Here is a 12,652-nt window from a genome sequence, read left to right as displayed (position 1 = left end):
GTAGACAATCAGAAAATATGTACTAGTGTGACATAATAATAAGAAATATATTGGATCTTTGTCCTAGATTCCTAAAATCCTTGGAATCTCCTGAGTGATAGGAATATTTTGCTATTCGTTAACAAGCCCATTTCCTCACATCTGAGTGTATGCTAATGAGATGAATTAGGGTGGGGTCTTTAGATAGCCTCAGGGTGGGACTTGTTACCCAAAAGACCAAACACAGTCATCCCATGGTATCCACGGGGGATTGGTTCGAGGACCCCTTCAGATACCAAAATCCACAGATGCTCAAGCCCCTTATATAAAATGGTGTAGTATTTGCATATAACCTATGCACATCCTCCCATATGCTTTAAATCATCTCTAGATTACTTATAATACCTAATACAATGCAATGCTATATAAATAGTTGTAAATACAATGTAAATGATGTGTAAATAGTTGCCAGAACACAGCAAATTCAAGTTTTGCTTCTTGGAACCTTCTAGATTTTTCTAAAAAATATTTTTGATCCTCAGTTGGTTGAATCCAAGCATTCTGAACCCAAGGACGAGGACTGACTATCTGTGATTAGAGGGTGAGAACTTTCAGCCCCACCTACTGACCTCCAGGGAGGGGAGGAGGAGCTGGAGATGAACAATATAAAGACTTTTACAATAAGTTTGAGATTCCATGAGTTTCTGGGTTGGTGAACACACCAAGGTGCTGGGAGGGTGATTCGCCCAGAGAGGGCATGGAAGCTCTGTGCTGCCCTCCCCTCAAACCTTGCCTATGCTTCTCTTCCATGTGTCTGTTCCTGAGTTTTATCTTTTACAGTAAATTGGTAAATATAATGAAGTGTATTCCTGAGTTTGAAACAGGAGGGAAGAGGGCAGGGCACAACCTTTAAAAGAATGACATATGTATAGGACATGACAAGAACTGGTAAGAACTAACTAGATTCAAGATGGCAGAAGATTTAACTTCCAGTGGACCTTGAGCCTCTTTCTACACTCATTGTAATACATTAGCATAAGCTAAGTGACACACCCACCAGTGCCATGACAGTTCTGAGGCTGACCATCAAAGATTAAAAAGTGGGCAGTGGCCCAATTCCTGGAAATCTCCACCCCTCCCACAAAATAGTTGGAATAATCTTCCCCCTCATTAGCCTATGAAATTACCCACTGCTCTGAAAGCTGACAACTCCTGGTGCCGCTCTCACCTTCTGAGATGGCCCACGCTCTGTCTGTGGAATGTGTTTCTCTCTAAATAAATCCACTTCTTACCTATCACTTTGTCTCTCACTGGATTCTTTCTGCGATGAGGCATCAAGAACCTGAGCTTCATTAAGTCCTGAGACCAAGTGTGTGATCTCAGTTAAAAGACCATGGGTTCAAGTCCCAGTCTGGGTTTTGGCTGGGTTCGAGTCCCGGCATGTGGGTTCAAGTCCAACCTGAGTTACACGGTTTCATATTCTGTGAGCCATCCTAGCAAATTATTGAACTTGAGGAGGGAGTTGTGAGAACCCCCAAATTTGTAGCTGTTGGTCAGAAGTATGGGTGGCCCAGGCCTTGTGGCTGCCATCTGAATTGGGGGCAGTCTTGTGGGACTGAGCCCTTTAAGTTGTGGGATCTGACGCAGGTAGTGTTCAAAGGGAATTGAATTGTTGGACACCCAGTTCATGTCAGAGAATCAGAAAACGTGTTGGAAAGAACACCAGGAAGCCAGGCATGTGACAGGTGTTCGGTAAATAGTAGCTATTTTTATAAACATTATTACCAGTCCCCTACTCCAACCTTTGCAAATTTCTTCAGAAGTATCTGAGTGTTTTCCATTTGTCTTTCCTTCTGCAATTTTAAGTCAATTTAGACATCTATATTTCTGATTAATGAACCAGAGATAATGATTGAAACTGGAGCCAGATCTTAAGATGGCTCTTTGAACTTTTCTGAAATTGCCTACTTCAACACCTTTGGAAGGAAAATGCACCAAAATGATAAAAATCAAAGCAAAGAGATTCATATCCATTTATGGATTAAAAAAAAAAGTAAAGGATAAAAATGCATCTTGAGATTAAAGCAGTCTCCTGAATATGGAAGAGGAGAGTGGGGTGGGGGAGAACATTTGCAGCTAATTTACTTGAATATTTCCTTCCCATCCTTGGCTGCTAAAGATTAAAGTTGTTTTTTAAAGACAGGACACAGTGGCTGGGAGAAAATTCAGCATGAAGTTTGCTGGAGACAGCTATAGAGAGTGTAGGGACATCAACTTGAAGACACTTAAGTGGGACCAGAGGAGCAGAGATTTCATCCAACTCAAAGCTGGATTAAGCCCTTCCTATACTGCAACATGCAATGCTGTGTGTCCTCCTGAGGTGATGCACTCTGATGGGCATACCACCTCTGAAGGGTTCTTGCCCCAAAACAATTAGCCTGAATCCAATCAAGCCTCTAGAACTAACTTCCAGTTTGTCAGAAAGACAGGGGAGGAAGTTACCATCAGGAAGAAGCAAGAAAATTCAGAAGGTGGGACATATTTGAAGACAACTGGCCTGAGGCTTTTAAAAGTCAATGTCACTGGGACTTCCCTGGTGGTCCAGTGGGTAAGACTCGGAGCTCCCAATGCAGGGGGCCTGGGTTCAATCCCTGATCGGGGAACTAGATCCCACATGCATGCCGCAACTAAGAGTTTGCATCTGCAACTAAAGATCCCGCATGCTGTAACTAAGAAGTCCACATGCTGCAACGAAGATCCTGCGTGCCTCAACTAAGACCCAGCACAGCCTAAATAAATAAATAAACAAACAAACAAATAAGTAAATAAATATAAAAAACGTTAATGTCATTCAGTTCAGAAAGTTCATTGTTAGTGTAAAGAAACCCTACTGGTCTTTTATGTTCTATCCTGCAGCTTTACTGAATTTGCCTATTAATTCTAATAGTTTTTTGGTGAAGTCTTTAAGATTTTCTTCATATAGGATCAAGAACAGTACAGTTAAAAATGGTTAAGGGACTTCCTTGGTGGTCCAGTGGTTAAGACTCCACGCTTCCACTGCAGGGGGCATGTGTTCGACCCCTGGTCAGGGAACTAAGATCCTGCATGCTGCAAGACATGGCCAAGAAAAAAAAAAAAAAAGGTTAAGATGGAAAATTTTATGCTATGTATATTCTACACAAATTTTTTAAAGTGAATGTCAATTTAAAAAAAAGATGGAGGGCTTCCCTGGTGGTGCAGTGGCTGAGAATCCGCCTGCCAATGCAGGGGACACGGGTTCGAGCCCTGGTCTGGGAAGATCCCACATGCCGCGGAGCAACTGGGCCCAGTGAGCCACAACTACTGAGCCTGCGCGTCTGGAGCCTGTGCTCCGCAACAAGAGAGGCCGCGATAGTGAGAGGCCCGCGCACCGCGATGAAGAGTGGCCCCCGCTCGCCGCAACTAGAGAAAGCCCTCGCACAGAAACGAAGACCCAACACAACCAAAAATAAATAAATAAATAAATTAATTAATTAAAAAAAAAAAGGTGGAAAGAGATGAATGGACAGTTCTGAATGAAAATGGACTAAAAAGACAATACAGGCCAAACATGAATTTTAATGGCATCCTGGTTTGAGAAAACAAAACAGTCATAAAAGGCATTCTGAAGACACCTGGGGAAATTTGAATGTGGACTGAATATTAGACGACAGTATAGAATTACAGTTAATTTCCTTGGCTATGATAATGGCATCGACATTGTATAGGCGAATGTCTTTATTCTTACAGATGTATGCTGAAGTATTTAGAGATCAACTGTCCACAGTGTCTGCAACTTACTTGCAAATGGTTCAGAAAAATATGTAAAATAAAGGAAAATAAATAAATAATAGAGAATAAAAATGACAAAATGTTAATGATTGTTGAATCCAGGTGGAAGGTATACTGGTGATCATTCATTGCACCTTTAGGGATGTTTGAAAGTTTCCATAATAAGATGATAGTATAAAATGACTGTGATTCCTCTCTGTCCTTTTTCTTATGTAATTCAAAACAGAAACAAAACTAACAGCAAAGACAGCAAAGTGTGGAGGTGGGGATGGGGGGCAGCGGGAAGTACCAGGGATTTTTAGGGCAGTGAAACTCTTCTGTGTGATACTGAAATGATGAATACATGATGTTATACATTTGTCAAAACTGATAGAACTGTACACCTCAAAGCGTGAACCCTAAAATGAGTTATGAACTTTAGTTAATAATAACGTACCTATATGGGGTCATCAGCTGTATCAAATGTATTACACCAATGCCAGTTTTTTTTTTTTGAAAAAATTAAAATTTTTATTGAATTAAATTTTATTAAAAAGATAGAATTATGGGGTTAATAATTTCTGGTCTTAAAATTTGCTTGCTGGTTAATACTTAACAACAAATAAAAATACGAAAAGAGCATTCTATCTTCTCCAGCTAATTTAGTTGTGTAAGACCCAGAGTCAGCTTTAATGTCTTTAGCAAAAATGTTTCCAACAAAGATGCTTGAAACTCATTTCTCTTAAAAATATGGGACGTTTCACGAATGTGCGTGTCATCCTTGCGCAGGGGCCATGCTAATCTTCTCTGTATCGTTCCAATTTTAGTATATGTGCTGCCGAAGCGAGCACCCGATGCCAGTTTTTAATAACAGGAGAAACTTAAGGAAGAGAGAATATATGGAAACTCTCTGTGCTTTCTGCTCAATTTTTCTATAAACCTGCTGTTTCTGTAAAACTGCTATAAAAAATAAAGTCTGTTAACTAAAAAAGCAGCAACAACCATGGTACAGTTAAGCTTGAAAAGTAAAGTAATAAAAAAGAAAAATGAAGGTTAAATAATAATCTGAGAAGTTAGTAGTCAGAAAAGTATTGCATAATTATAAAATATGGGCCACAGGTTCAGTGCAGACCTCCATGGAAGCTAGGCACAGAGGGAGACACAAAACTTAAAAACATACATCTGATCAACAGAGGTTAAGATTGTATTTGGAAGGAAGGGAAGAACTATGAAAGAAATCTTTCCTGCAAATCCTAATTTCTAAAAAGTTAATAATGAGGGCTTCCCTGGTAGTGCAGTGGTTAAGAATCCGCCTGCCAATGCAGGGGACACGGGTTCAAGCCCTGGTCCGGGAAGATCCCACATGCCGCAGAGCAACTAAGCCCATATGCCACAACTACTGAGCCTGCGCTTTAGAGCCCACGGACGACAACTACTGAAGCCTGCAAGCCTAGAGCCCGTGCTCTGCAACAAGAGAAGCCACCGCAATGAGAAGCCCACACACCGCAAAGAAGAGTGGCCCACGCTCGCTGCAACGAGAGAAAGCCCGCGCACAGCAGCGAAGACCCATTGCAGTCAAAAATAAATAAATAAAATTTTTTAAAAAGCTAATAACGAGTTATATAATTGTTCATATCCTCAGTATTCCTAAAATTTCTTCAAAAGCAAGTTTCATGTGTCAAGTATTACAAATACAATTGAGAACATAATAATAATAATAAACCTAGACGGTTATAAGATAAATGAGCACTAGCGGTGTAATGTACAACATGATAAATATGATGAACATTGCTGTGTATTATGTATGAAAGTTAAGAGAGTAAATCTCGAGTTCTCATCACAAGGAAAAGATACTTTTTTTCTATTTCTTTACTTTTGTATCTATATGACATGAGGGATGTTCCCTAAGCTTACTGTGATAATTGCTTCATGATGTACATTAGTCGAATCATTATGCTGTACACCTTAAACTTGTACAGTGCTGTATGTCAATTACATCTCAATAAAACTGGAAGAAAATGAAATGAAATAAAAAAATAAATAAAATTGAAAATATGGGCTTCCCTGGTGGCCCAGTGGTTAAGAATCCGCCTGCCAATGCAGGGGACACGGGTTCAAGCCCTGGTCCGGGAAGATCCCACATGCCGCAGAGCAACTAATTCTGTGCGCCACAGCTACTGAGCCTGTGTGCCACAACTACTGAAGCCCACGCGCCTAGAGCCCGTGCTCCACAACAAGAGAAGCCACCACAATGAGAGGGCCATGCACCAAAACAAAGAGTGACCCCCGCTCGCCGCAACTAGAGAAAGTCCGCGCACAGCAACAGAGACCCAATGCAGCCAAAAGTAAATAGATAAAATAGATACAACATTAAAGAAATAAAAAATGTTTTTAAAAAATTCTTCTAAAAAATAAATAAATAAATAAATAAATAAAATAAAATAGGAAATAAAAAACCTAGACAGCAAGAGGAATGTAAGGAAGTCCAACAAAATCCTCATTTCCTCTATTTTCTCAGAATGATGATCTCATTGCTTTTATTCAACTATCACACATCAAAATCTTTCCAAATAATTTCGGGGGGTTCCTCTCTTTCAGTACCAGCCCTAAAGTCTGTTGGGTAATCCAGCCCTGTTATGGTTCTTTTCTTGCGCAAACATTTATTTGCTCAACAAATATTGACATTTTGATATCTGCCAAGTGCCAGGCGTTGTATTTGGTTCTGAGATGACAAAGGTTAAAAACTAAAATTTCTGCCCTCAAGGAATTTACGCAGTGGGGCAGGGGGTGGGGAACTGACCAGCAAATCTCACCTTAGTGTAAGGAGCCCAGAATAATTGATCGGGTAAGAGGAGGAGATCATGGCAGTCAGGACAAGGCTTCCCCACCGAGGCAGTGACTCACTGAGGCTTGAAGAAGAGGAGCTACCTGCCAAGTTAAGCGAGGGGAGGGAGGGAGGGCAGAGAGTGCAGTTGCCTGGCGTGTTCATGGTTAGAGTATAGGCTGGACCAGATTTAAAGCTGGGAATGTGGGCAGGGACCAGGTCTGGGAGGCTCCAGAAAAACTCTTCTCTTAGGTTTATTACTTATTTATTTATTTTGGCCGCGTGATGTGGTGAGCAGGATCTTAGTTCCCCAACCAGGGATGGAACCCTGTGCCCCCTGCATTGGGAGCGCAGAGTCTTAACCCCTGGATAGCCAGGGAATTCCCTTCTCTTAGGTTTAGACTCTAATCTGAGTGTGGCTGGAAGGCCACTCTGCAGGGGCATCTCCTGGTCAGAAATGGGTTGTTCAGGGGAGTGTCCCCTGGCTGTTTTGGAGGAGACCAGACTGAAGGCAGCTAGACCAGTTCTGGGCTGTTGCTGCAACGAGGGCCTGTCCCAGGAATGGAGCCAGAAGAAGGGGTGGATTCACCAGGCATTCTGGAGTAGAACCAACAGGACTTAACTGACAGATTATTGGTTGGGGAGAATGAGAAGGAGGTAGGCTGACTCCCACGTTCCAGGCTGGGCACTGGGGGGACCCTGGGTGATGAAACCAGGTGAAGAGCTGTAGAAGGAAGGTGGGGAGGTAGCCAGTAGATGTGGGACACATTGAGTCCCAGGGGTATGTGGATGTCCAGGCAGAGATGGCATGTCAGCTGCTGTGTGTGCAGGTCTGGAGTTCTAAAGAGAGAGTGGGGCTGGGATAAGACCAGAGAGTGTGCTGTGGGCTTGAGTGCCCAGGCAGGGGACTGGGATAGGACCACACAGGCTCTTCCTCAGCAATGTGTGTTCACACCATCAACAGCTACTGACCAGGCCCCCTCTGTGTGCCAGGCCCTGTCCAGGAGATGGAGGTTGTGGAAATAGACAAAGACCATCCAAAGGAGAACATAATGAAGCTACGTATTCAGAGCTTGCTAGAGCAAGGGAGTCAGCCCTCATCATTTGCCTTTTGGCAGAGACTCAGAGGCAGGCAGAGGAGTGGGAAAGCTTTATAGTTAAAGAAAGGGAGATGAGAGAAGGAGCCAGGTGTGTCCGATTGGAGGCTGTAGGCACAGGGAAGTTGGAGGTAGGCTAACTAGAAGCAGGGCATCCTGTGTGATTGGTTAAGCATGAATGTTTGGCTTTCTCTGGTTGGTCCCTCTAGTTAGAAGAGGGGACAAAAATTAGGGAAGCTGTCAGTTATGAATCAAGTCCTGGTCATTTGGGGCTGATTGTACAGGGGTTATTATTTGGCTTCTGGGCTGGCTGCTGAAGACAGTGGTCCTCCAAGTCTGACTTAGAGAGAGCAGGCTGGCTTCCTAGGCTGGTTACTTGTGATAATGGGTTGGTTTCCTGGGCTGGTTGCTGCAGATTGTGAGTCAGAGTTCTATTTTTATATGTGGTCTGGGCATTGTCTGTTTGTATATTCAATCTCTCAAGGTACAGCAGTGAACATACCTACAGTCCTGGCCCTCACGGCCCTTGCATTCGAGGAGGTAAGTCAGGTATCATGCAAGCAAGCAAATGCATTATCAAGACCCTTTTCATCCAGGTCTCAGTCCTTTTACTGTCCATCCAGCTCATTTTTTTTCAGACACTTAGCACTGTCTGAAAGCGTCTTGATATTAGAACTCCTGACAGATTTTCAAACAAAAACATGTGCATGAATGTTCATCACCGCACTATTCACACTAGCCCTAAAATGGAAACAACCCAAATGTCTATCGGTGGCTGAATGAATAAACAAAACATGGGATATCCATACAATGAAATATTAGTCAGCCACAAAAAAAAAATGAAGTACTGATACATGCTACAGTACAACACAGATGAACCTTGAAAACACTATGCTAAGTGAAAGAAGCCAGGTACACAAGGCCACATACTATATGATGTCACTTGAATGAAATATCCAGAATAGGCAAATTCATGGAGAGAAAAAGCAGATTAGTGGTTGCTAGGGAATGCGGTGAGAGTGAGAACTGGAAATGAGTGCTTAGTGGGTACCAGGTTTCTTTTGGGGATGATGAAAAAGTTCTGGAACTAGATAGTGGTTATGGCTGTACAACATTGTGAATGGTACTTAATGCCACACAACTGTACACTTTAAAATGGTTAAAATGGTAAATGTTAAGTTATGTGTATTTTAAGTGTATGATCAGTTCTGATGATTTAATTAGATTATAAATATGTACAGCCAAGTCTTTTATTTGGTCAACTTTGATCAAACAGAGGAAAATTCATTTTGGGGGGAAATTGACAATATCAGCTTCTAGATAATTAATAAACTTCCAATGTAAAATATAAAGTGATATCATAGAAAAGACAGTTTTCACTCTGTATGGACAGTTCATTTTCTAAACAAACTAAATTATTATTAATGCTAAATGGGTAATTATTTCCAAGGCTTCTATATGATAACAAAGCCAATAATTAATAGTGTCGAGTAAAAAGGTGATTTTGTATTTGATAAATATTGCAGTTTTTACACTTAAAAGATATCTAATGTAGAATAATAACTCCATTTGAATTGCCGCAAAGTGATTTTAATGACATAGTAATGTAACCTCTTTAGGAGAAGAGCAATGAACTTTTTTTTTTTATAGTTAAGGACCCCTGGCTCTTTTTCTGTTATTCATTGAAAAACGCTATCAATCTCAAAGAGGGTGATTTTCAGTCTCCCTCTTCTGTTGGGTACAATGTATTGTGCACTTTCTCAGCACTAGGCTGTAGGCTGAACATAGTCACCTAGCAGACATCATCACAGCCCCCTGCGGGGTAAGATTTCTTCTCTGCATTTTACAGAGAGGTGATGGAATTTGCCCAAATTCTCTCTGATAGCTAATAATAGATACAGGGTTCAAACCTAGCTTTCTTTGATTCTAAATCTTATTCTCTTAATCAACAAACTTGTAACAAGTGACAGGTAGTAAATATCTGAGGCTTTGGGACCACACAGTCTGCTGTTGTGGCACAAACGTAGCCTCATACAGCACATAAGCAAATAAGCATGGCCATGATCCGTGTTCCAATATGGCACTGAAATTTGAATTTTATTTAATTTTTCATGTGTCATGAAATATTCTTCTTTCACTTTTCCCCCGCCAGTTTCAAAATGTAAAAACAATTCTTAGCTTACAGGCCATACAAATACAGGCAGCGGGCCAGATTTGGCCCAAGAGCTATAGGTCACTGACACCTGCTCTTAATCCCTGCGAGGTCCCCAAATCCAATGTCTGCAGTGGACAGGGAGACAATAAAGTGAGTGAAAAAGGCTGGGCAAGACATTAGGGGTTAGAGGTGACTGTGGCCCAGTATTGCTATTGCTTCCGAGTTTTCAAAGGAAATAAGCTAGAAATTTAGATTTGTATCTGCAGTCTCCTTGTTTCAATATTAGCAGTAAATTCAAATTTCTGAAAGAAAATACTGTCTTCAATCAGATATGGCCCACAGGACTTGGTGGTCCAGTGGGTAAGACTCCTGGTGGTCCAGTGCGTAAGACTCCACACTCCCAATGCAGGCAGCCTGGGTTCAGTCCCTGGTCAGGGCGCTAGATCCCACATGCATGCCGCAACTAAGGGTCCACATGTTGCAACTAAGAAGTCCACACGCCACAACTAAGAGTCCACATGCTGCAACTAAAAAAAAAAGATCCTGCAGGCCACAACTAAAGGTCCCGTGTGCCACAACTAAGACCCAGTGAAGCCAAAATAAATAAACAAACAAACAAACAAATAAATAAAGGTATGGCCCACAGGTCCCCTTCATTGCAACCTCTTCACTGTGATTGAATGGATTCTCCACACTGGCTACGCTTGGGAATCACTTTGGACTAAAAAAAAAAACCACCACCAAGATGTCTGGGCCTCACCCCCAGAAATCGGATTTAAATGGCCTGCAGTGGGGCAACTGGATATTTTTAAAGCACCCCAGCTGATTCTGAAATGTCGCCACTAATGCCTCCTTCTGCCAATTACATACACGTACTCCTCCCCAGAGCACTGTACATACATCCTGGAGGAAGGCAGATTTACAGCTGCTCTTGGTGAAAAGTCGCCTCATTTAACCTACTCCTGTGGTTGCCCCAAAGTTGCTGCATATAAACATCACTGCCATAAAGGACTGGAGTTCTTATCCCTTGCACGTTAATCCTTCTACTTGTTAGATACAAATACCAGCTCTTCTTGTCAGGACTGAGGGGTCAAGTGATAGTGACCCCTGGCCAGTGAAGCAGGAGGGCACAGGGCACCAGGCGTGGGGCTGACTTGGGAAATAGTCTGATGGCAATTTTTTCTGCACAGTGCCCTGCTCCGTTTAGAAGCCCAGGGGCCTTGAGCCCTGGCTACAGTCACAGGAGCCCCACTCACAGATGTAGGCCACTGCCTGTCTCAGAGGCCTTTGATAGCTTCCTTTGTTCTTCACCTTGGCCTAGGTGGTCTGGTCCACTGTATCAGTCAGGGTTCAACACAGAAACACAATGGGTCATGGGATAGGAGATTCATCCTAGGGATTAGACCTTACAGGGCTATAGGAGGAGCTGGGGGGGGACAGTCCAGGAGGGAAAATGCAGGATCAAAGGAGGCACTAGCCAGTCCCTCTGGGAAGCCAAGCACATTCAGTGACCAAAATAGGACAGCCAAGGGAAGGCCCTCTGGCAAGTTGTGCCTCTGTCAGTGCCACCACCAAGCACCTGCTGGTACAGAGCAGGAGGCAGAGCAGAGGAGAGCAAGCTCAGATGGAACCTCTGGGCATCTCTGCATCTCATCAGCCACTGCATCTGACCATAGTGACTTTCAGGGATGGTGACTGCTGCACTTGCACTTGCCTCTTTCTGCCAAGTCTTAAAGGGAAGAGGAGTCTAGGAAACATTTCCAGCTGAGTCAAGTTGACACAGTACAAACCACACATCCCTGCCCACCTCTCGTGCCTCTTCTTGCCATCATCCTCTGTGATGGTTCATTTTAAGTGTTGACTGGGCCACAAGATGCCCAGATACCTAGTTAGACATTATTTTGTCTGTATCTGTGAGGGTGTTTCCGGGAGAGATTAGCAATTGAATGGGTAGACTGAGTAAAGCAGATGGCCCTCCCCAGTGTGGGTGGGCCTCATCTAATCAGTTGAGGGCTTGAATAGAACAAAAGATGGAAGAAGGGAGAATTTCTTTTGTTTTTAAACGATCCTTTATTTTTTTTAGTATTTATTTATTGGGCTGCACCAGGTCTTAGTTGCAGCATGTGTGATCTTCAATCTTCACTGCAGCACGCAGGATCTTTAGTTGTGGCATGTGGGATCTTTTAGTTACAGCATGAGGACTCTTAGGTTGAGGTATGTGGGATCTGGTTCCTTGACCAGGGATTGAACCCAAGCCGCCTGCATTGGGAGCGTGGAGTCTTACCCACTGGACCACCAAGGAAGTCCCGGAAGAAGGGAGAATTTTGATCCCTACCTGGCTGCTTAATCTGAGGCATCAATCTTCTCCTGCCCTTCACCTGGGACTTACACCGTTGACTCTACTGGTTCTCAGGCCTTCGGGATGGACTGGGACCACACCACCAGCTTTCATGGGCTTCCAGCAGATTGTGGGACTTCTCAGCCTCCATAATTGCATGAGCCAATTCCTTATAATAAATCTCTCTTTCTATCTCTCTCTCTTCATATATATATATTATTTGTTCTCTTTCTCTGGAGGACCCTAATACATCCTCTTTTCTATATCACTCTTCTTTCAGTTCCCAGAAGTCTCCAAGTTCTTTCCCACCTCAAGGACCTTTTACTTCTAGCTGAAATATTATTCCCCTCACCACCTCCTTGCCTAGCTCCTTTTTCCTCATCCTTTAGAGTCAAGCTAAAGTCATTTTCCCTAGACTTCCAATATAAATTATCTTCCCATTATTTTTCTCTTATATTCAACTTGAGGAT

General features: G+C 42.7%; 1 non-coding gene across 1 annotated transcript; it reads right to left on the bottom strand.

Moving 5' to 3' along the window:
- Positions 1-4,512: 4,512 nt before the first annotated feature.
- On the bottom strand, positions 4,513-4,619 carry LOC137750807 (U6 spliceosomal RNA). The gene has a single exon (XR_011070590.1). It is a non-coding gene; the product is annotated as a U6 spliceosomal RNA (small nuclear RNA).
- Between the last annotated feature and the right edge of the window lie 8,033 nt (positions 4,620-12,652).

This window comes from Eschrichtius robustus, chromosome 16, assembly GCF_028021215.1.
Source record: "Eschrichtius robustus isolate mEscRob2 chromosome 16, mEscRob2.pri, whole genome shotgun sequence".
Lineage (NCBI taxonomy): Eukaryota > Metazoa > Chordata > Mammalia > Artiodactyla > Eschrichtiidae > Eschrichtius > Eschrichtius robustus.
Note: the sequence above shows the minus strand (reverse complement) of the source record. Positions and strands in the feature narration are given on the sequence as shown.